Genomic DNA, 24108 nt, shown 5'->3' with positions numbered 1-24108 from the left:
ACACCGCCGCTTCCTTTCCCGGCACATCCGTTCTATCCATTTCTCCTTTTTGCGCTTGGCATATACGCGCGCGCGCGCGATGCACCGCGTGGTATTACGAAGAGAGCCGCTCCGTGTAATAGCTCGTCGCTAAATCTCCCGTGCATTGCTCGAGTGCCTGTCTCCTAATTCAGCCGAGGCGAACGTAGATGCAGCACGGTATGCCGCGCATCGACGGTTTCATTAAGCGAGATTTATTCAAATGAGACCTGAATACCGCGAGCTTTTCGACGCGCGAGCGTCGTAAATGAATTATTATGATCAAGGTTTGATTCGCGATCGTGCTAACTCAACGTTGGAACGCGATACATGCGCCTACAGGAACGAAAAGTAGGAAAATCCTGAATTTATGCTGCTAAATTGTCAAAGGGACAAATGTATACGGGTTGATTGTCGTCAAAAACATTTGTCAATCTTCGAATTATACAACTTTCTTACACCTCATTGCGCTCTATAATGAATCTTTGATTGATGTTTCCGCTGGGAAACGAAAAATTATCAGCTTCAAGCATCACGGGATTATGGACCACCTACGCACACCCTCGCGCAAGCAATCAAATTCACATTTGACACGTTCAACCCATTGAAACGTAAGCGCGTTAAATTACAACAGGAAAAATACAGGAAGAATATAGCTTCGACTTAAATAAATTCCGAATTCGATTCCAAAGAAGCTCAAAGAGTGCAAAGACCTTTGCACTGCACACTCGAGGATTTATCGGCGTACGATATATTTTAGCACTTGCATCTTCGTAATGAAAAACTACTGCATAAAGATACAATAATAATCTATTGCGATAATAACAAACGGACAAACTAGGAAAAAGATCGCTCTCACGCAGAGTAAAACATTATCCGTTCTCATTCGTCCGAGTGATCCCTCTTTGCGTGGCTACATCGAAATGAGGCGATTATCTCGCTCTGTATCCCTCGAGAGGACCAACGCAAGAACGAGAATTCACTCTATAGCTTTATGGTGAGATAAAGGCAGGCTACCCTTCCCTTTTCTCGCGAGATGTTCAACGTTCTCCTGTTTCCTTCGGGAAAATTACGGCGTTTCCTTGTACGAACTAAGCGAAGGAACAGCAGAAAAAAGCAAACGACAAAACGCCGACGCCTAAACGCATGCCGGAGTCGGCACAAGCAAACTCGGACTCCATTGTGTGTGTATGTGTGTGTGCGCGCGCGCCAAGGAACAAACAGATGAAGCACAGTTGCACAAGAATAATTCGTTGAGAAGGAACAAGCAATTTTTTTTTTTTATTCAAAACAGATAAATTAAAAGATCACAAATAAAATGCCACCTCTTCATTTGATTTTTTTGGGAATAGATTTATAATATGAGAATTCATTGGAAACATGTTTACTGTAGAAGATCGACTCCACCTTTTACATCTATCTTTAGTAAAGAGGATTTTAAGGTGGCTGCAAAACTAAAAAATGGACCTCATAAATTATAGACACTTATATTTCATTCTCACATCGAGTGCTTCATTGAAAAAAAAACAGCCGAACAAATCACCGTGAAAGGATTAAGATCCTCTCGACTCGCCAGAGTCCCCATCGCAAACGTTGCGAGTAAATAAAAACGGAGACACTTTCCACGTTATTTCATACATATAAGAATGTCAAACGACCGGATTCACGGTCCAGTTACCTCGTCGGCCGTGATCAGAGCTGCTGCTTATTGAGAAAACATTTATTGAAAAGCGCAAGGCTAATCGAAAGTCACCTCCTAAGGCACGATATATTTTATATCGATATATCGCGCGGGGTACCATGCAAATCACTTGATGAAATACCGCTTTTTTCGCCGACTGAATCGATATCAGCGAACGACTGCCTTACGCTCTGTTTAACCGCTTTCCGTCCGGTTTGCACGATTTCCTGTCGCTCATCGTATGTTCACAATTAACTTCCGGCGTGTTGATTGTCACGTACCGGTAGCGTGAGCCTAGCGAACCATAAACCGCCCTGTTATTGCATATCGCTACAAACGGCAAGTATTATTAACCATGATAATGTTCGACGAAAGCAATCGCAGTGAAATGACAATATTTTATCCCACTTTAATCCGTTTGCGATTAAAATATCTCGAAATAGAAACTCTCCTACGGGCATCAGGGATGAAATGTGAAGAGTATTTTCACATCATAGAGATTCAATGGATATTAATAATCCAAAATAGCAAATTATACTCACTAATGAAACAAAAGTAGATAAATATTTCACACGGAAATATAAATCCGACATAGCAGTTTTTAATCGCATATGCTGGCATGTTCCATCCGAACATGGAAACCAGCTAATAAATCTGTAGCTAAAGAGAGACCCCGTATCATATCAATTTTAGGATTTCGATATGGAAATCTTATTCGCATTACGATTCATCACGCTAATCGGCGATGCGGATTTCGACGATTCTCGGACCGGTTCGCATTTTTTCACGCCTGTCCAATGTCACGTACCGTGTCCCCCTGGTCCATTACAAAGGATAATTCGTGAGCTGCCTCGCTCCCCCGTTCCTCGCGCGACTTAGCGAACGTACCCGCCGCGGCGCATTCTGCGTTACGCAATCGGAGACACTTGTCTCACAATTGACAATAATTGGACAGCAAGTCGCTCGCTCCCCGCGATCGGGCGGACCGCTTCCTCCCGGTCGTCCTTGACACGCTTCGCGGGTCTCCGCGGGATCCTTGGCAGTCCTTAAGCTCGAAACGACGCGACCTAGATATCAGCCGGGAACTCCGCCTCTAATCTCTAATAAGGCCAGATGCAAAGATCGCGGCAACGGTGGCGTGGGTGCCGCGCGAGTGCCGGCCGACCGTTCTCGACGACCCCGCGCGCTCGCGGCCGCAACGGCGCGCGACGAGAGCCTCCTGGAGCTGCACTTTATTAAAGCAATTAAAGGTCCGCCGCCTCGTTAGCCAAACAGAGCGTGTCGCGGGGCGATGCCTGCCCAATAAGAAAATCCTGTTGCGCACATTAATTCGCTCGCCATGTTCGATTCCGGCGCACGGAATGCGGAAGGTGCCGCCGCACCGCCAGAGTGGCCGTGGCATTTTTGCCGGAAATATATCCCTCCTCCCTGTGTCCCCTCTGGTGAGATTCGATGCGGAAATAGGGTCGCCGAAAGTCGCGAACGGAAGCCGAAGTTCCTCGTTTCCGTTCGCCGGTGCTTGGAGGACTTCAACGGAGCACTTCATCACGAGGAATAATGCACGGCTGAAAAGTAAGTAATAAATCCCGCGTGTCCGACTTTCGCTCCGGTAACTTCCCGGCTGACAATTATCATGTTCCACGAGCAGAATAAGCGAGCAAGATGAGAGAAGAGAGTCAATCCGATTATTAAGTAGGTTTCTATACTCCCACACCTTCGGCCTTTGTCTTGGATTTTTGTTAGCGTTATTTCCAAATTATTTTCCCAGGCGCAAATCCAGACGTAAGTCTGGAAAAGCACTTTTTCTGCTTGCCAGTGGGAAAGTTCCCTCGTCGCAACGCCGAGGATGCTACCGGCCAGCGCGATGCACTCGCTCGCGTGTACGCACCGGAGAGGAATCCCACGCGTCTCGTCGCCTGCGTATCCCACATCCGGTGCCCGCGGACCGAAGGAACCCTTTCCTCTGCCCTCCCTCGTGCGCGGTGAAAACCTGTCTCCACCTGGGACGTTATCGTGCGATGCGATCGACCGATCGCGGGAGGACGAGGGGAGAGCAGGGTGAATTAGAGGTTCGAGGGAACGTCCACAGCCCCTATCGTCCGTCGCGCGATATATCTTTAATTGCGGTACACGGGACTCGATAACGAGGGGTTTTTCTCGCAAGGCGCGCTCGATATCGCGCGCAATATCGGCAAAAATGCGTACGCGACGCTCCTATTAACGCCGTGATGCCCCCTTACAACTACCCCCTCCGGCACTTAATCACTCGCCCGTGTCCGCATGGATGTTGGCGACGAGATCGAGGAGACGAGGCGAGACGCGGAACGTATCGGGGAAAATAAAGCAGAAATCTGCACGTCAGTTTCTCCAACTTGTCCGAAAGTGGAACGAGCAACGTCTCGTCATGCGACTCGCAGATAGAAAGAAGAAAACTGCATAAGTTTGAACGCGAAGCGATGTTTTCGATTTTGAAATCGCGGAAAGCTGCAACCACACCTCTTCTCGCATCACAATCTTTTTGCTTTCGAGGTATCATAATTCTCTTCTCTGTTTCGCGCCTGCGTTCTCTCAACGTCAGCGATTATAATAAATATAATCTTCGTTATCTGCGATCGGTTTTAGCAACAACAGGAGATACTATTCTACTCCAATTCTCGTGGCGGAAAATTCCGGTCAATTTCTCCGCGAAGTTTGTCTCTGTCACTTGCGTGACGCGGAGTTTTCCCAGTTTGCGTTACGCCGACCGTTTCCACCTGGCAAGGGACGGGCATTATCGACGCGTTTTCTACCAATCTGCGACGAGGCGTCGCGCGATTATCGCCGCACGGTCGCACGCACTTTCACGATAACGACATGCATCCCGCGCCGGGAAAACGCCATCGGAAGTGCAGGACAAACACGAACGACGGTGACGGGATGAACGCGTCCGCTCTCCTCTCTCGTCCCGGCCCGTCTCGGCCTGTTAGTCGGCGGACATAATTCTAACGTTTCTCCTGTATGCAGTCGCAAAGGAAATTTGCAGGTACGATTCGTCAAGCGGAACGACCGATTCCACGACGACAGCATCGACCGCATCGCAAACACATCGCCTGCCTGCCCGCCTTCTTTTTCTTCCTTTCGTGTTTAACGATACATAAATTATATGCCCGGCTGTTAAACAGCACGAATCGCCGATGATGTGCCTTAGTTTGTGTCGTTACTCTAATTGCGTTTGTGCATCTGTGTGCAACTGTGCATCTTTGTTGATTCCTTTAACTATACTTATGCTGATCTTTGTATGTATTATCTCGTAATATTATTTCTTGTTGTTTTCTCGGTGTATTTATTTTGTTACTTTTGTCATTATTTTCAAGTAATTTTAGCAGAAATGCCGTACTGATATTTTCTGCAATAAACTTAATTGTGATTAGTTTCTTCCTGACTCTAATTATTTAAGGAGGAAACTTTTCCATTATTTTTCTATGCCTTTACAATTGCTGCTATTCTTAACGCTGGATCGAATTAATTGTTATTGTAAACGTTTTTTTTATGAATCTTTCTCAATATTGTGATTATTTCAATAAATTTTGGATAATATGTTGTATAAATTTCTCTTCCATCCCTTTCTCTTTAGTGAATAATATTGTACGCCGTGACGTTCGTAATACGCTCGGCAGAGGAGCCGGTAGAGATTTGCACGTTGAATCGCTTTCTACTCAATTAACTTCGCGGCCGCGTAACGGCCGCAGAAAACCTCAAGAGATTACCGATGCCCTGCGAATTCCTCGACGAAATAGCGCGCCTAGATACCTCGCGGTTTGAGAGGACGCCGACCGACACGCCCTGGACTTCGTCCGTGTCAATCATGATTCAGGAAGTCCCGATGGGATCGAATTATGCCGGCGTGCCGTGTGAAATTTGCTCGATCTAGGACGACAAATCTTATCTGATTGAAACGTAGAAACATAAGAACTGCAATTTAATTCCGCATATTAATTACGTGATTATAATGAAACTTTAGATATTCCCAAAAGGTGCAAGATGTTCTGCAACATATTTACATATATTTTTTTTCACTAGAAATACTGGTAAAAGAGTCCGAGCGCAGTCCGACGAATCGCCAGTCGGCAATCGATAAATCGCAATTGGATTACCACGAGCGTCGCAAAATGACCTCGATAATACACGCAGAAACGCGCGCGTAAATGTGCGCGACGCATTCGATAAGTCGCGCGAGCGGGCGAGAAACCGTGTGAGAAACCGATATAACGAGTGTGTCTCCTAACCGAAGCGCTGATCTAAATAGTTCAAGACGCGCCTAATTAACAGTCGGCAACTGCAATTAACGTAAACTGGAATCGCACGCAGCGGAAAGAGGCTTATTTTGCTCCACTCTCGCGAATCTCACTAAATGACAACTCGCTGGACAGAACAGCGTTTTAATTCGCGCGATTTTTCCAGCCATGCCACGGAGAGGTCTCGCAGAATAAGATATTGCGGGTGACGCAGGTCTTTTTCCCGCGTTGTACCTGTGCACGCGGTCAGGCTTATCACTCCGTTTTCCGCGCGACCTATGATTAAGCGGGCGACCGCATTGCGAGTTCTGCAATTAAGTGGTCATTAAACCCCCATCCAGGAAAAGCCGCGTGACCGCGCGTCTTGACCAAACGGTTATGAATTCCAGTGCCGCGTAAACGGCAAAATGATTTACCCGCTAAATCCCGGTATCGCGCAGCGTTATACCGAGAGTATACCGGGGAACGTTAAGTCGTTAATAACGACTGTGCGCGCATAGCGCAAAAGGTCGGCTCAAACAAATGGCGTTACTCCACGGAGAAACATCCATCCTTGCAACATCCATCCGTGCGAGCTCCGTTCGTGTGAGACAAAATTATTCAACCGCAGAAAAGTGTGAAAAAAAAGAAATGTTTCATCAGCAAATCGTGCGAAATGCAACAAATTTTCCACTGATAAAACGCAGATAACAAAATTAAATCACCAGGCATCATCCGACATTGTATGAATGCCGTAAATCTCTGAAAAATGTACAAAATTCAAACAAGAGAACAAAAATAGCTAATGTAAGATCTGGAAAGATAGTCGAGACTGACAGGTCGTATAGAGGATCGGAATGAAAACAAGTTGATCACAAAAGTAGGAGTATTGGCCGTACAGCTTACGACCTAGGCGTGTGAACCAGGGATCCCGGAGAGTTCGAGTTCAAATATAAGGCAGTCTCCTAGTTATTTTTCGCCTCTTACAATTCAGAAGTGGGATAAAATCCGCTACCCCTCGAAGACAGTTGAGATTCATCCGCTACCCCTCGGAGAGGAGGGAGTTGAGAAGCAGCTGGCCGGTAGTGAAGCCTGAACATGGAGGTCGGGACGGACTCAGAAGAGTGAACCAACATGGAGATTGGGAGGGACTCAGAAGAGTGAACCAAAAATGGAGGTTGGGAGGGACTCAAGTGGAGTGAACCGACGATTTGGAGACATTCGGGGACGAATGTAATGTCAGGCTGGCCGAGCTGTAAGATCTGGAAAGATAGTCGAGACTGACAGGTCGTATAGAGGATCGGAATGAAAACAAGTCGATCACAACAGTAGGGGTATTGGCCGCACAGCCTAAGACCTAGGCGTGTGAACCAGGGATCCCGGAGAGTTCGAGTTCAAATCTAAGGCAGTCTCCTAGTTATTTTTCGCCTCTTACAATTCAGAAGTGGGATAAAATCCGCTACCCCTCGAAGACAGTTGAGATTTATCCGCTACCCCTCGGAGAGGAGGGAGTTGAGAAGCAGCTGGCCGGTAGTGACGCCTGAACATGGAGGTCGGGACGGACTCAGAGGAGTGAACCAACATGGAGATTGGGAAGGACTCAGAGGAGTGAACCAACATGGAGATTGGGAAGGACTCAGAGGAGTGAACCAACATGGAGGTTGGGAGGGACTCAGAAGAGTGAACCAAAAATGGATGTTGGGAGGGACTCAGAAGAGTGAACCAAAAATGGAGGTTGGGAGGGACTCAAGTGGAGTGAACCGACGATTTGGAGACATTCGGGGACGAATGTAATGTCAGGCTGGCCAAGCTGTAAGATCTGGAAAGATAGTCGAGACTGACAGGTCGTATAGAGGATCAGAATGAAAACAAGTTGATCACAAAAGTAGGAGTATTGGCCGTACAGCCTAAGAGCTAGGCGTGTGAACCAGGGATCCCGGAGAGTTCGAGTTCAAATCTAAAGCAGTCTCCTAGTTATTTTTCGCCTCTTACAATTCAGAAGTGGGATAAAATCCGCTACCCCTCGAAGACAGTTGAGATTCATCCGCAATCCCTCGGAGAGGAGGGAGTTGAGAAGCAGCTGGCCGGTAGTGAAGCCTGAACATGGAGATCGGGACGGACTCAGAGGAGTGAACCAACATGGAGATTGGGAAGGACTCAGAGGAGTGAACCAACATGGAGATTGGGAAGGACTCAGAGGAGTGAACCAACATGGAGATTGGGAAGGACTCAGAGGAGTGAACCAACATGGAGGTTGGGAGGGACTCAGAAGAGTGAAGCAAAAAATGGATGTTGGGAGGGACTCAGAAGAGTGAACCAAAAATGGAGGTTGGGAGGGACTCAAGTGGAGTGAACCGACGATTTGGAGACATTCGGGGACGAATGTAATGTCAGGCTGGCCGAGCTGTAAGATCTGGAAAGATAGTCGAGACTGACAGGTCGTATAGAGGATCGGAATGAAAACAAGTCGATCACAACAGTAGGAGTATTGGCCGTACAGCCTAAGACCTAGGCGTGTGAACCAGGGATCCCGGAGAGTTCGAGTTCAAATCTAAGGCAGTCTCCTAGTTATTTTTCGCCTCTTACAATTCAGAAGTGGGATAAAATCCGCTACCCCTCGAAGACAGTTGAGATTCATCCGCTACCCCTCGGAGAGGAGGGAGTTGAGAAGCAGCTGGCCGGTAGTGAAGCCTGAACATGGAGGTCGGGACGGACTCAGAAGAGTGAACCAACATGGAGATTGGGAGGAACTCAGAAGAGTGAACCAAAAATGGAGGTTGGGAGGGACTCAAGTGGAGTGAACCGACGATTTGGAGACATTCGGGGACGAATGTAATGTCAGGCTGGCCGAGCTGTAAGATCTGGAAAGATAGTCGAGACTGACAGGTCGTATAGAGGATCGGAATGAAAACAAGTCGATCACAACAGTAGGAGTATTGGCCGCACAGCCTAAGACCTAAGCGTGTGAACCAGGGATCCCGGAGAGTTCGAGTTCAAATCTAAGGCAGTCTCCTAGTTATTTTTCGCCTCTTACAATTCAGAAGTGGGATAAAATCCGCTACCCCTCGAAGACAGTTGAGATTTATCCGCTACCCCTCGGAGAGGAGGGAGTTGAGAAGCAGCTGGCCGGTAGTGACGCCTGAACATGGAGGTCGGGACGGACTCAGAGGAGTGAACCAACATGGAGATTGGGAAGGACTCAGAGGAGTGAACCAACATGGAGATTGGGAAGGACTCAGAGGAGTGAACCAACATGGAGGTTGGGAGGGACTCAGAAGAGTGAACCAAAAATGGATGTTGGGAGGGACTCAGAAGAGTGAACCAAAAATGGAGGTTGGGAGGGACTCAAGTGGAGTGAACCGACGATTTGGAGACATTCGGGGACGAATGTAATGTCAGGCTGGCCAAGCTGTAAGATCTGGAAAGATAGTCGAGACTGACAGGTCGTATAGAGGATCAGAATGAAAACAAGTTGATCACAAAAGTAGGAGTATTGGCCGTACAGCCTAAGAGCTAGGCGTGTGAACCAGGGATCCCGGAGAGTTCGAGTTCAAATCTAAAGCAGTCTCCTAGTTATTTTTCGCCTCTTACAATTCAGAAGTGGGATAAAATCCGCTACCCCTCGAAGACAGTTGAGATTCATCCGCAATCCCTCGGAGAGGAGGGAGTTGAGAAGCAGCTGGCCGGTAGTGAAGCCTGAACATGGAGATCGGGACGGACTCAGAGGAGTGAACCAACATGGAGATTGGGAAGGACTCAGAGGAGTGAACCAACATGGAGATTGGGAAGGACTCAGAGGAGTGAACCAACATGGAGATGGGAAGGACTCAGAGGAGTGAACCAACATGGAGTTTGGGAGGGACTCAGAAGAGTGAAGCAAAAAATGGATGTTGGGAGGGACTCAGAAGAGTGAACCAAAAATGGAGGTTGGGAGGGACTCAAGTGGAGTGAACCGACGATTTGGAGACATTCGGGGACGAATGTAATGTCAGGCTGGCCGAGCTGTAAGATCTGGAAAGATAGTCGAGACTGACAGGTCGTATAGAGGATCGGAATGAAAACAAGTCGATCACAACAGTAGGAGTATTGGCCGTACAGCCTAAGACCTAGGCGTGTGAACCAGGGATCCCGGAGAGTTCGAGTTCAAATCTAAGGCAGTCTCCTAGTTATTTTTCGCCTCTTACAATTCAGAAGTGGGATAAAATCCGCTACCCCTCGAAGACAGTTGAGATTTATCCGCTACCCCTCGGAGAGGAGGGAGTTGAGAAGCAGCTGGCCGGTAGTGAAGCCTGAACATGGAGGTCGGGACGGACTCAGAGGAGTGAACCAACATGGAGGTTGAGAGGGACTCAGAAGAGTGAACCAAAAAATGGATGTTGGGAGGGACTCAGAAGAGTGAACCAAAAATGGAGGTTGGGAGGGACTCAAGTGGAGTGAACCGACGATTTGGAGACATTCGGGGACGAATGTAATGTCAGGCTGGCCAAGCTGTAAGATCTGGAAAGATAGTCGAGACTGACAGGTCGTATAGAGGATCAGAATGAAAACAAGTTGATCACAACAGTAGGAGTATTGGCCGTACAACCTAAGACCTAGGCGTGTGAACCAGGGATCCCGGAGAGTTCGAGTTCAAATCTAAGGCAGTCTCCTAGTTATTTTTCGCCTCTTACAATTCAGAAGTGGGATAAAATCCGCTACCCCTCGAAGACAGTTGAGATTTATCCGCTACCCCTCGGAGAGGAGGGAGTTGAGAAGCAGCTGGCCGGTAGTGAAGCCTGAACATGGAGGTCGGGACGGACTCAGAGGAGTGAACCAACATGGAGGTTGAGAGGGACTCAGAAGAGTGAACCAAAAAATGGATGTTGGGAGGGACTCAGAAGAGTGAACCAAAAATGGAGGTTGGGAGGGACTCAAGTGGAGTGAACCGACGATTTGGAGACATTCGGGGACGAATGTAATGTCAGGCTGGCCAAGCTGTAAGATCTGGAAAGATAGTCGAGACTGACAGGTCGTATAGAGGATCGGAATGAAAACAAGTCGATCACAACAGTAGGAGTATTGGCCGTACAGCCTAAGACCTAGGCGTGTGAACCAGGGATCCCGGAGAGTTCGAGTTCAAATCTAAGGCAGTCTCCTAGTTATTTTTCGCCTCTTACAATTCAGAAGTGGGATAAAATCCGCTACCCCTCGAAGACAGTTGAGATTTATCCGCTACCCCTCGGAGAGGAGGGAGTTGAGAAGCAGCTGGCCGGTAGTGAAGCCTGAACATGGAGGTCGGGACGGACTCAGAGGAGTGAACCAACATGGAGGTTGAGAGGGACTCAGAAGAGTGAACCAAAAAATGGATGTTGGGAGGGACTCAGAAGAGTGAACCAAAAATGGAGGTTGGGAGGGACTCAAGTGGAGTGAACCGACGATTTGGAGACATTCGGGGACGAATGTAATGTCAGGCTGGCCAAGCTGTAAGATCTGGAAAGATAGTCGAGACTGACAGGTCGTATAGAGGATCAGAATGAAAACAAGTTGATCACAACAGTAGGAGTATTGGCCGTACAACCTAAGACCTAGGCGTGTGAACCAGGGATCCCGGAGAGTTCGAGTTCAAATCTAAGGCAGTCTCCAGTTATTTTTCGCCTCTTACACTAACTTAAGTAATTAAGCGTTTCACGCTCTTGTGACTCTTTCCGGAGACGTTTGAAAATTTGGATCCAATGACAAATTATCTCATTAGCGAATGCATCGATGCGAAAGGGAACGCCGCGTAAATCCCCGAGCGGAATCATTATTATCGCGCAGCATTCGTACGGTTCGCCATCGCCGGTCAATAATCGAGCCGTAAGAGACGGCCAGGACGGCGTCCTCCCGTTGCCCCGCTATTACGTTACACAAGAATAACCCATCCTCCGTTCTCGTCCGCCCAACTCTCCCGTCTCTCGATACATGTATGTGTGTACGTTACGTGTCGATTACCGGAGTGCCGCGTGTTGTTTGCAACAACAATGCAGCTGTGCATACGAACCGCATGCAAACGGCCCACCTGATTACCCGGGCCGCGCTCGGAGGAAAGAATTATCCGAGAGACGCGCGTTGGAGGTCGAAGACGTGGGATCGGACAACTTGTTTCGCCGGCGAACCGGCGAACCGGCAGGACGGAGGATTACACGCACGTTGTTAAAGAAGGACGCTCGGCAGGGATCGGGAGAAAGGGAAACGAGAGAGGAACGAGGGAGAAAATGAGAGAGAGAGAGAGAGACACGCATGCATGTATACGGAATAATTACCCAGCCTCCTGTCGGCCATTGTTGCCACGCAAATCACTAACGAGCTGCTGGCTGGCGCGGAGGTGAGAATATCTCGTGTATCCGCGCCGGCTCTTGGGAAAAAAAGGGAGAGAGAGGAAAGGGAGCGTGCACGGTGGAGGGAAAAAAATCCTCGGTCGTGGCGCGCAGCGTGGACGGGATTGTAAATCGGTGTATCGGTGTAAACTGTGTCATTATAAGGGCAAATAAAGCGTTTTCGCGGATGCTACTTAACCGGTTCCGACTACACAAAGGTGGTGGCCGCCCCCGATATACCACCTTTTTATATGGCGTTACAATTTAATGCCAATCTCTCTCTCTCTCTCTCTCCTTCGCGCGTCGATTTTAAATACTGATCGAGAAAGCGATCGTTTGTCGGCCCGATCCGACTTGCACGTTACGTCGAAGCGTTGCGTTTCGTCCGATTGTGCGGAACAGCCGGCCAGATTAGCGTCAGCGAGATGGCGAATGGCGCGGTGCGGTGCGGCCAGACGACTGCGAATTATTGTAAATTATACGGAATGTTCCTCGCCTTTTTGGATCTGCGCGCGGTACTTGGATCTTTTCCGACCGAGGTAAAGATAAAGACCGGTATCTCGCTGCCTTTGCTCAGCGTGGCCGTCCGACTTTGAGTTTCTATTTTGTCTGATTGTGAGATACGCGAGGATCGCGTTCAATATCGATCCGCAATGAGCAGCGAATATTCACGTTCAGTACTAAATGCGTGAGCATAGAGGAAGAAAAGAAGCAGTTTTATTTATTGCTAAAGTTATCTGCGATACACTTTTACTAACGATTATTTCAACACAACGACAATTATTTCTTTGTCATAAAAGCTCCTCAAGTTTTCAAAATACGTAGAAAAGAATTCTGAATTCTGTAATCACGACGATTATTTTGAACAAGATTGTCAAGCTCCATTAATCCTACAAACATTAAAAATTACGAAAAAATTCTAGTTACCAATTCGTAAGCCACGTGACCTTCCAAGTGAAGAACAAAATGTCAAAGGTCAAAAACCAAGAATCGATTCGGCCCTCGAACTACCGGCGCTTCTCACAGACAGTTCCGATTAACTGGCGGGTCATCGTGGGGAGACCCCGAAAGCGAGGGGACGCAGGTTAACGTGAATAAGGTAGAGTATGTGGGTGGATGTGTGGCACGTAGGTGGATATAAGGTAGACCGAAGAGTGTCGTGATGCACACTTGTCGAGAATGACTGGCCAAGCCTCCTCTCGAGTGCTCGTGGTTGCCCCGGGCAATGACATGTATAATATGCAACCGCACCGACCGGTGTGGCATGATTTCGCTCGTCCGATTCGTAGTGAAACCTTCGTTGTGGGACCTACCGTCGCGTCGTGTCGCTTGGCGATTGTGAGGCGACACTTTGTTACACGAACGGTTGACCGCTCAATCCGGCCTCGCCCGGCCGTCCTTGCGCGAGTAGAGAAACGGATGACGCGAATGAAATATGGTGCTTTTAGGAATTAATCATCACTTGAACGTGATACCGTTACGTACTAGGTAAATACCGTTATCCGTTATTACTATTATTATATATATTACTTGGACGCCGTTATGCACCATTCTTAGAGAGATAGAGAGAAAGAGAGAGAGGCGCTACAAGAGAGGAAGTATATATTTAGAGGATCTTTTAAGTCAAGTGTTGATTAATTGAAATTGGAAAAGCAATTATTTATGTGTCTATCACTTATAGATGTTTCGTTTAAACAAGCGCGTTATTCGGGAATATTAAATATTGGTAATTTTCTATAGTTACTTTCAATTCAATCTCTTACATACAATTTTTCTATTTAAACAAAATAATAAATGTATCAGTTATAGATCTTTTACTGTTCTGCAAATAAGACTATCTGAGATTATCGAGAGAGGTTGAAAATGAAATCAAAAAGTGAAAAGCTTCTTCAAAAGTATATCCGCAAGTACATGTACTTGAGAGGAAACGTGCGCCAGTCACGATTTCGGCGAAACAAGAAAAAATCGAGAGTCCGAGTGCACGATCGAGAGAGCGACGTACTTCTTTCACCTTTTGCCCAACGAAGCCCGAATAACAAATGGCCCGGCCATCGAAATAAGAATGCGGGGTGAAAATAATTCACGTCGCTTGCCAATTCCGCGCAACGCCTGCTGCTACTTTCTTTGACCTGGCCAAGTAATTTCGATTTCACGACCGAACACGAAAAGAAATGCTAATAAGCTATTTACTCGTCGTCGTCCCGGACCTATACTTTCCTCGCTAATCATTCCGGTGGATAATCGCACTTGTAAAAATGCAACGACCAACTACGCGACACGAATAAACATGAGAGACGATACCGTACTTGCATTTTATGCCGTTCGTCAAACACCTGAGCATGCAAGTTCAGGATAATCATATTCATCGAAATTTTTAGAATAAATATAACAAAGGCGAGAACAGCCCAAACAATATAATAATAAATAAATGTAGAAACTGCTGTGAGCGAAGCTGGATTTAGAATAAATCATTTTTTTACGACTTTAAATAACGACATTGAGACCTTATGTATTTTCCAGTAATCCGATAAATACCGTAAGTATCTCACGCGCACGGTTGTTCTGCTTGCAAAAATAATTTGTATTCTGCAAGTCTAGATAACATTTTATGCGATCTTAATTTAATGCTAACCGAGAACGCGTTGCTCAAGCGCTTTTAAGCTGCCGGTGCAATGCAGCGTGTATCGTGCTTCAATCTGCATTGTCGTTAGGACTAAGGGTGCCCTAACGAGGAAACGCGAGTCGATACGGAAACAATCGGGCAAGTAGCCAGAACGAGCGCGTACGCCAGTTACGATATACCGTTAGAAACGTTACATATGCGCGGAGTGCGCCATGTGAGTCGGACCGTTCGGTTCGTTAGTGAGGCGGATTACGAGTAATGTGACAACACCGAGATCTTCCTTTTAGATGGATAAGAAAGTTTCCAGGAAGCTGGAAGATCGATCGGCCGACGGTGAGATGCCCGTCCCCGGATATGCCGAGGCTCTCGTTAAGTCCACGTTCGTTAACTCGTCGTAGCGGAGCTAGAATTAGTAGTTTACACGCTGCTGAGTGAGCAAACATCGAGTACTACGGTAAATTGTTACATCCGCGAAGCTTAGAGTGCTCCAAGACCATTAGTGACAAATGTGCGCGTAAAGCAAACTGAAAACTAGGTATTATAACGTTTCGATCAAACATTTAGTAGAATGGAGCATATTACGCTGAAATGTAACGCGACTCTTTAAGATTCTCCATCCTTGCTCCAAATTATACTTTTTTATTGTACTCAAATTACAATTTACATTCGCAATGATTGCCGAATTAAAAAACATTTTGCTCATCGTAATTAACAGATTATTTAACCCTTTGCCTGTAAACGTTTTTATGGCACCTTTATCCTGTAAACGGGGGTCATTTACGTCCACCTCATTAAAAAATAGGTTAAACTGTTTTAAAAAATCTAAAACAATTCGTATAGTTATATTGACTCTTCTATTTTGTAAATCAATCGGAAAACCAAGTAAAAAATAGTTTGTTTAAACAATGTGTTTATGTAAACAAAGTAAAACACGGAAAACGTACTATTTTGTTTAAAAAATTATAATTTGGGGACAAATTATCGAAATAAAAAAAATCAAACGGGAAATTAAAACGTAAGGATAATACTTTCAATAAAAAAATATTGCAATATGGCACAATAAAAAAAAAGCTTAATTTTTGAGCATGAAAAAAGCATTTTTAAAACATTTGTTTAAGCATGCAAATACAAGTATTTTACAAGAAAATCAATACTTTTTTATTTTAATGTTATTTTATTCACAAAAATAGTTTGAGTAAAGAATATTTACATATAAAAATTGTTGATATGAGAAAAAATAATTATTAAAATAATTATGTTTTACTGCTAAACAGTGTACTTACACTAAAGATTTTGTCTTGAAACTTATTTTCTAATAATATATATTACAAATCTTTATAAAAAATGTAAAAAGAGTTGATGAAAAAGTCACTCACCTACACACTTGGTATACGTTAACTGTAAACGGGGGTCGTTTACGTCCAGACGCAATTCGAACTGCTTGCTGTACTGGCTGTACGTGGACTAAGCTTACTAAACTTGGGGAGTGTGTACACCGTCTGGATACAATTTTACACGACATAGTCCAAGGCGGCTCCCTTCCTCCGTTTTTAAGGTACCGAAGATAGTCGCTTTCGGCCGGACACAAACGACCCCCGTTTACAGGCAAAGGGTTAATAACGAGTGTGCAGCATAACTTCAATTCTTTTATACATTCGAAAATATTCACGACTGCATACTCTCACGTACACTCTCGCATGACGAACATTTCAAGAACGATCATAGGTGCGCCAATAGATCGCGATCGTAAGGTCAATGGAACGTCGCGGCCCGTTACGTATAATTAATATCGATCTTCATTCGATCGGGACGTGCGAGCGAGTGATCGCGCGCGCGAAGGCACACTTGCCTCGGCTCGGGGCACGTGGGCGGTTGTTGAACGGGGGCTCCCGCCGAAAGGAAGGCTCGTGTCAACGTGCTAACCGGATTCTCCGACGAGACAGAAATTCGTAATTAAGCGCACGTCAAATTGGGTTAGCCCCGAAAGGAAATCGTGCGAGCGACCGCCCGCAACACGACCGGCCGATGTCGGCCACCGAAAAAGGCCACCTCGCGCGGATTCGTCTAATGAGACCAACCTAAGTATCGAACACGATGCAAGTACGCAAAAATAAACCGGCGTGCGAGGCTGGACAATCGCGATCGAAGCGCCGGCCAACGCAATTGCGCGATCGGACTCGCAAGGTCTCGATTCCTTCTCGCGTTGTTGCTTTCACTAATCGGCGAAGGCTGCGAAGGCTCGGGCTGCAGCGGCGGCTGCAGCCACAGCTGGGTTATCCGATTCGTCGCGTTTGAACGTTAATTGATTGCACGTGTGAGTGAAGACGCCGGCCGGGCGTCTCCGCGAGCGTGCCGAGAAATCGAATGCACTCGCCGCGGCGATCGGTCGCTGATGCTAATGACTGCGACCGGGAAACTCACCGGACATTTTTCAGCGAGCGCGTAGAGACCGCAGAGGTCACTGGAAATTAATTCACCCAACCGCGAGATTGACGCCAGGCACATTAGCGCATCTAGCGCTAAGTATTTTAATCAGCGGGATCAACTCGTCCATTAGGTTCCCGGCGAGCGATGATCGTTTCGGACGAGGCTCGACGGGCGGCGTTACCAAGCCGATAAAAGCATCGTTACGTGATCGGATGGATCAGCGCCGTGTCCGCGATCGGAAATCGTTGGGAACGGTACCTGGCGTCGCGTACGTTTTTGATATTAACGACGTGACGTGACGTCGACTGCACGAGGTGGCGATGTGCCCGGCATATCGGCACGTCGAGCAACAATGGAATCGTTTAAACCCTGATTCCGCGGTGCTTAACGTCGACCGTTAACCGGTTAACAGTGTCGCGACGGGTCGTGACGGGTCGCGCGGGTCAATGAATCGGGCTGAATTCAATTTTCTAGAACAACACGGCCGTGACGCGGGCACGCTCCTTCGGACACCATAGACCTTTTTCAGTCCGCGGCGCGAATTATGAAGCAGCCTGTTTAATAAGAGAGATCAACGTTACGCTCGACGCTTGAGAGAGGCCCATTTTCGCGTCACGCAAGAGTAATAACTTGCATAATATGTAATATACGGAAGAATGCATTTAGAATTCATTGTCAGTGTGAATTTACAATGCGAGGGCAACGCGTGAAGTAACTTCGCAAGCGTAATATGACATCATTAATATGCAGGTATTCAGTGCGCGAACGGCTCACTCGAAACTTGTCAGGCCTAATATTGATTGTTGGTCCCAATAACACGTCATCCATAACCAATAGCGGATACCGAGTCCAACGGAGCGCGTTTATGCAGGTAATAATTGAGACCGCACGATTAAGACTGGCGCATACGATCAAGATTGGCTCGCAGCGAGTTTGGTCGCACGACGAACGATTAAACTGTAACTGTAACGTTTCTCGTGTCGATCGAATCGTGAGTTTCTCACGTGAATTTCTCGAATTTCGATTTCAGTATTGGCACGCGTTGGGCAACCTTATCCGCCCGGTCGGACCTCTTGCGAGCTGCGCAAGAGCGTTCCCCGGCCTTTCACTCGAAAGACGCGGACCTCGAAACGGCGCGCACGGATTCCTGTCTAATACCGTATCTTTCGGTTTCGTCACTGAGCGCAGCAGCCGTCGAGATGCTGGAGAAGCCGAAGGGAGAACCCGGCCGCCGTGGCCGGGAAAGAGTCACCAATTTGAAACGAGTTCTATGTAGGGGATAAGAAAAACATCCCCCCGGCGACGAAACGTGAACATAATTTAATAAATAATAAATTATGCAGATATATGGCATTTTTTGCGAAGAGTGAAGATACCAGATTGGATCTTCTAAAGTGTAAAATGCAAACGAGAAAATCATAAAGTCTTACACAGCTCCATAAGGATTGTATAGCTTGATGATTAAAATGAACTTCTATTTTTTTAATTGTTTTACTGCAATAAACTGTGTTTGATTAAGATTAACGTGACCCCGATCACGTCAAGTTTATGCTTCCAGATATAATCCTCGTCTAATGAAAACACCGTAAAAGCATTTAAAAAATCATGAAGTTACGTCCGGTGCTTTTCGCATCGTCGCAAGAAGAAAAATGCATTTCAAGGTTTATGAAGCGTCTTATTTATCGGCTCGTAGAAGCACTTTAGGGAATGAAATGCTCTTTATATCAAGAGGTATCGCACGCGGGGTCGCGGGTCGTAACCCTCCCGAGATGCCGAGCCTCTTTTACGAGGAGTACTGTTACTGACACAGTGGCACGCTTTAAGACGACCTCGTCGGGCTATTCTCGAAAGCACCTGTACCAGCAATCGCCTTCGTCCTAGCAGCTATCGACACCTTCAGCAATCCACCCCGCGCATTACTCTCGTTACTCTCATTAATTTCTTAAAATGCGCAAGTTTTCTTCACCTTTTTGATAAAAGATTTTAAAGAGCTCTCTCGGATAAGGTCGATTACAGCAACATTGGATACATTGTCGGACAGGGACTCCGACTTTCAAGCACTTTGTAAAGGAATGAGTAACTTTCAGGAATGCGAAGTAAATTTACGCCCGCGTAAAAGAGCCGCGTACGAACGTATCGGATAACGCGCGCGAAACACGAGCACGCCGTTAAATAGCCGGGTGGAAAAAAGCCCCTCATTCGTTACAAGGATTCGTTCGATTTTACGATTAGGCGCGGATTATCCGACGGTGATAATACAGTGTTACTGAGGATTCCGCGTTTGACGGCGACGCGGGAACGGGTTTCGCGCGAAACGAGCATACGCCGCGAAATCGCACGGAACCGACCAGGAAGAAAATGGAACGGCGTATTCCGCAACGCGACGAGACCCGCTGTGCATTAAACGTGACGAAATAAACCTGCGCGACAAATATCTCCCGGCCGTTGAGCAACCGGCCGCGATTGCGGCGCGATGCTGTGCTATCAACGTCCCGAGAGGTTTAGACGAATTACTAAGTCGGGGGTCGGATCTCAATCAAATGCTCGCTTACACAAGCCTGGGATTACTTAACTAGGGACCGAGTCTTAAGAATGAGCCAAGGCCTCATTAACGGTAGCACTAAATAATGTCACTGAAATCTGAGCTTGAGAGCGAGAAATATGTTTTCGGTTTCAAATGCACGGATCTGCTATGTATTAGTGTGATTTATTATTTCCTCCAAAAAATGTGATAAAACCGTTTCATTATAACATTATTTTTCTATATAATGTAGTCTTCAATATTTTTATAAATAAATTCAAATGATGCTTTCATAGGAATCATATAAAATTTAATTTTGCAGTTAGAGGAATGATAAGATACTTAAAACGTCGCTTTGACTTTATGCCAGGCGTATAAAGAGAAGCAATGAAAAATGGTACATATCTGTATCGTCGCGTGTATTATCATATAGTAAAAATTTCAATCAGAGATAGTGGAGAACCAACAAAGACGTGTTAGAAGTAAAAATAAGGACGTTGATCAGTTCTTGCTAAGAGCCAGAATTGATTATTTTATATCACAAATTGAATTATCGTACATCTTTTCGCTTTCAAATATTATAGCAATTCCATCGCGACCGCGTTTGTAACGTCACGTCGTCGTACCTGGCGAGGTATCCGGGAAAATGATCGAAATTCGTGGCGCCGACACGTGTCGATCGCTATCGCACGAGTGGATTTCGCGCCGACTGACATTGAAATCGAAGGCCGCATAACAGATTCAAAGGTGAGAAAATGTCGTCGTGCGTTTCTTGCTCGCCCGATGCACAAAGGAGTTTCTAGGAGTCACGCACCGCGATGCACAAACAGTGCACTGCCGCCGCCGCCACGATACTCTATCAACGGTAATATTCCATTGTGACGTAACGCACTATTTGTACTCGAGCGGTGAATACGGCCGGCCAGGAGATACACGCTTTCTTTTAATTCGGCCTGATTCCGGAACGCGTGCCGCCGTAGATACGATTGTTCTCTTTCGCGAGAGCATCCGGATTCGCGTCTCACGGAATTTCACTCGCGATTAATCTTTGTTCAGTTAATGAGACGATGGCGATGTCCATTATCAACGTGATGCAGCGAAGAATGCGCTAAATAAAACAGAATGTTACGCATGCTTTCCCTTGGCAATAAACCTGGCGATAAATCTGGTAATATTTATTAGCAAATTTTTTTCAAGATTTCTGTACAATAAAATGATTAAGTCTTACTTAAATGAAACAACCGTGTGAGGTAATAAGCGATGTGACGACGTTGTAATAATACAGCGCGATAAATGTTACGCAAGCTGGATGCAAGTAACCCTGTTGTGGTTGACGAAAAAGCGCAGAAAAGCCTGAGGCAAACCGGCCGAATCGGACACGATTGCCTTTCTTACGCATCGCGTAAAATTCGCAGAACGCGTACAATGAACAGTAAACTTTGATAAATGCTAATCGCAGAGGCAGCGAAGTCGAACGAACGACTTTGCAACGCCAGCACGACTTCTCGCACCAGCGAGCTAGAATTATTATTCCCCTGTACGATGCTAATCATTCTACCTCCTCACGATAATGTACGAACGATAAACAGAGTTGTTAGATAACTTCGACGACGGGACGGACAGATCGACGCAAGATCGCGATAGCAAAAACGGACTAATGCACGGCTAATGCGCATCATGCAAGTTCCTTTAATTGCTGTCTCGCGGATGCAGCCGCTCATTTAACAACGTTCCGACGTCCAAACGACCGAGAACTACAATCAAGAATTTTCTGAACGCGCATCGTGTAATGAACATCGATTATCGAGAAGCGGACATCGAATTAAGAGCGCTCGGAAAAAACTATAGCAGATCTCTGCATAACGCGGAAGGTTCGTTTCGTGTTACATGAAAATCCGCGTAATACGAACCGCATAGGTATACATACGTGTACCTATATTATTAGGAGATTGCATTAATTCGTGTCGCTGGGAACAGATAATTGCGGATGTTGCTTTAGTTCATGCCGTAACCATTAGGTTTTAGAGGTTATATACAGGGTGTTTCCTAAGTAAGTAGACAAACTTAAGGAGGATATTCCTTGGCTTATTTTAAGAAGAAAAGGTCATATAAACATATGTCCTAAACTGCTTTGTTTTCCGAAAAAAGTACATCACTGTTTTCGTTCACTTTTCGGATAGCGTGCTTTTGCAGTACGAGTCAACAGCGGTGGGGATGGAGTGGGGATGGTCTCGCGGCGCCGCGAGTGAACACTCGTTTCAGACCGCGCCGCGCGGCCGCCGCGAGACCATCCCCACTCCATCCCCACCGCTGTTGACTCGTACTGCAAAAGCACGCTATCCGAAAAGTGAACGAAAACAGTGATGTACTTTTTTTGGAAAACAAAGCAGTTTAGGACATATGTTTATATGACCTTTTCTTCTTAAAATAAGCCAAGGAATATCCTCCTTAAGTTTGTCTACTTACAAAAATGATCCATTTTTGAAACGTATGATAACAGGCGACGAAAAATGGATCGTCTACAGCAACGTTAAACGAAAAAGATGGTGGAGCAAGCGTGATGAACCTGCTCAAAGCATTTGAAAAGCAGATATTCACCAAAGAAAGATTATGCTGTCAGTCTGGTGGGACTGTGTATTTTGAGCTGCTTGCAAGGAATCAAACCATTAATTCAGACGTATACTGTCGTCAACTGGATAAATGAAATGATGCCATCAAACAGAAACGTCGAGAATTGGTGAATCGCAAAGGTGTTGTGTTTCACCATGATAACGCTAGACCACGTACAAGTTTGGTCACTCGTGAAAAATTGTTGCAGCTTGGATGGGATGTGTTACCATGATGTTACCACATCCACCATATTCGCCAGACCTGGCACCATCAGATTACCATTTGTTTCGTTCTTTGCAAAACGCCTTGAATGGTAAAACCTTGACTGCTGATGAGGATATTAAATCGTTGTTGGAATTGTTTTTTGCTGAAAAAGATAAGAACTTTTTTGAGCGCGGAATCATGAAGTTGCCTGAAAAATGGCAAAAGATAATCAAACAAAATGGACAATATATCGTTTAATAAAGTTTTTGTTTCCCATGAAAAATTCGCCTTTTATTTATATAAAAAAAACGCAATTACTTTTTGGCCAACCCAATATATTATGTATTATATTATGTACAGTTACGTTTCGTTCCATGCATAATACATGATACATAACGCGTTATACGAATCTGCGTTACACGAGACTACGTTACACGGGGATCTGCTCTATTCACAAGGCGAGAAGGTACCACGTTAGAAAGGAAGACCGAACGGCAGCTTTGCAGAAGCAAAGAGCAAACGCCGCGCGAGCGTTACGCAGCGCGCGCGTAATGATGCAAAAACACGTCTCTCGCAAAGGTCCGCTCGCAAAGACCAGCGCAATTGTGTGGTTGTACTTTTCGCGGCAAACGTTCGTCGTCGTCGTGCCATCGCCGTCGTGCCGTCGTAATTTGGCACGACCTGAATGACGAAACTAAGTATAAACGCGCTAAAGGCTAAAGCGACGCCCACGTGCGCACGTCCCCGAGAAGAAGGGACGGGATCAGGTTGACACGTTGGTTTTCCCCGAGGGACGATTCTCTCCTTCCTTTCATCTCGTCCTCTCCTTCGTCCCGCCAACGTATTCTTAGAATTGCAGTCGGAAAAAAAGAAATTCGTGTCGATCCGACGAAAATGTCGGAGGGGAGACTACCTCTCGACTTACGTCGGAGATGTATTTAGGAAACTGCGACGCCCCGAGAAGCCGCGCCGTCTCGTAAATCCGAGCGGGTCGCACGACGTGAAAAGGTACCGACAATAACTCCGAAAAATGCCTTCTTTCATCGCGCAAAATTTTTACGCGCGGAGAACGGAAAAGCAGAACTCAATAAAATCTTAAAAAGACTTTCGACGGTACGTTTTAGACAGCGAACGTTATCGCATGGGGACTAGGATTATTTAGTGTTACCTTTGTTAATACATATTCACTGTCGAGAAGCCTGCCGATGGAATCGATAGTGATCAGGAAGGGAGTAGTGAACACTTCGTTGCAAAGCACAAATTAAGTTACATGTTTCACAGTCTACTTCACTAGACAGCTTCGCTAAACTCGGAGTAAGCTACGAACTCAACGGTAATCGACGCGTAATTGAACTGAACTTTTTCGATTAAAGCTTAGATAAATGGGATCGACTCGACTTGTTTACTATTTGAGGAATCTATAACAGGTAAAGCGA

At 46.2% G+C, this 24108-nt stretch overlaps 1 protein-coding gene across 4 annotated transcripts in view; it reads right to left on the bottom strand.

Annotated features, from left to right (window-relative positions):
* The window catches only part of LOC105275023 (protein outspread), a 229764-nt gene that overhangs the window by 161845 nt on the left and 43811 nt on the right, over nt 1–24108 (bottom strand). The window lies entirely within an intron of this gene.

This window comes from Ooceraea biroi, chromosome 8 (assembly GCF_003672135.1).
Source record: "Ooceraea biroi isolate clonal line C1 chromosome 8, Obir_v5.4, whole genome shotgun sequence".
Classification (NCBI taxonomy): Eukaryota; Metazoa; Arthropoda; class Insecta; order Hymenoptera; family Formicidae; genus Ooceraea; species Ooceraea biroi.
The sequence above is the reverse complement of the archived record's forward strand: the minus strand, read 5'-3'. Positions and strand labels throughout refer to the sequence as shown.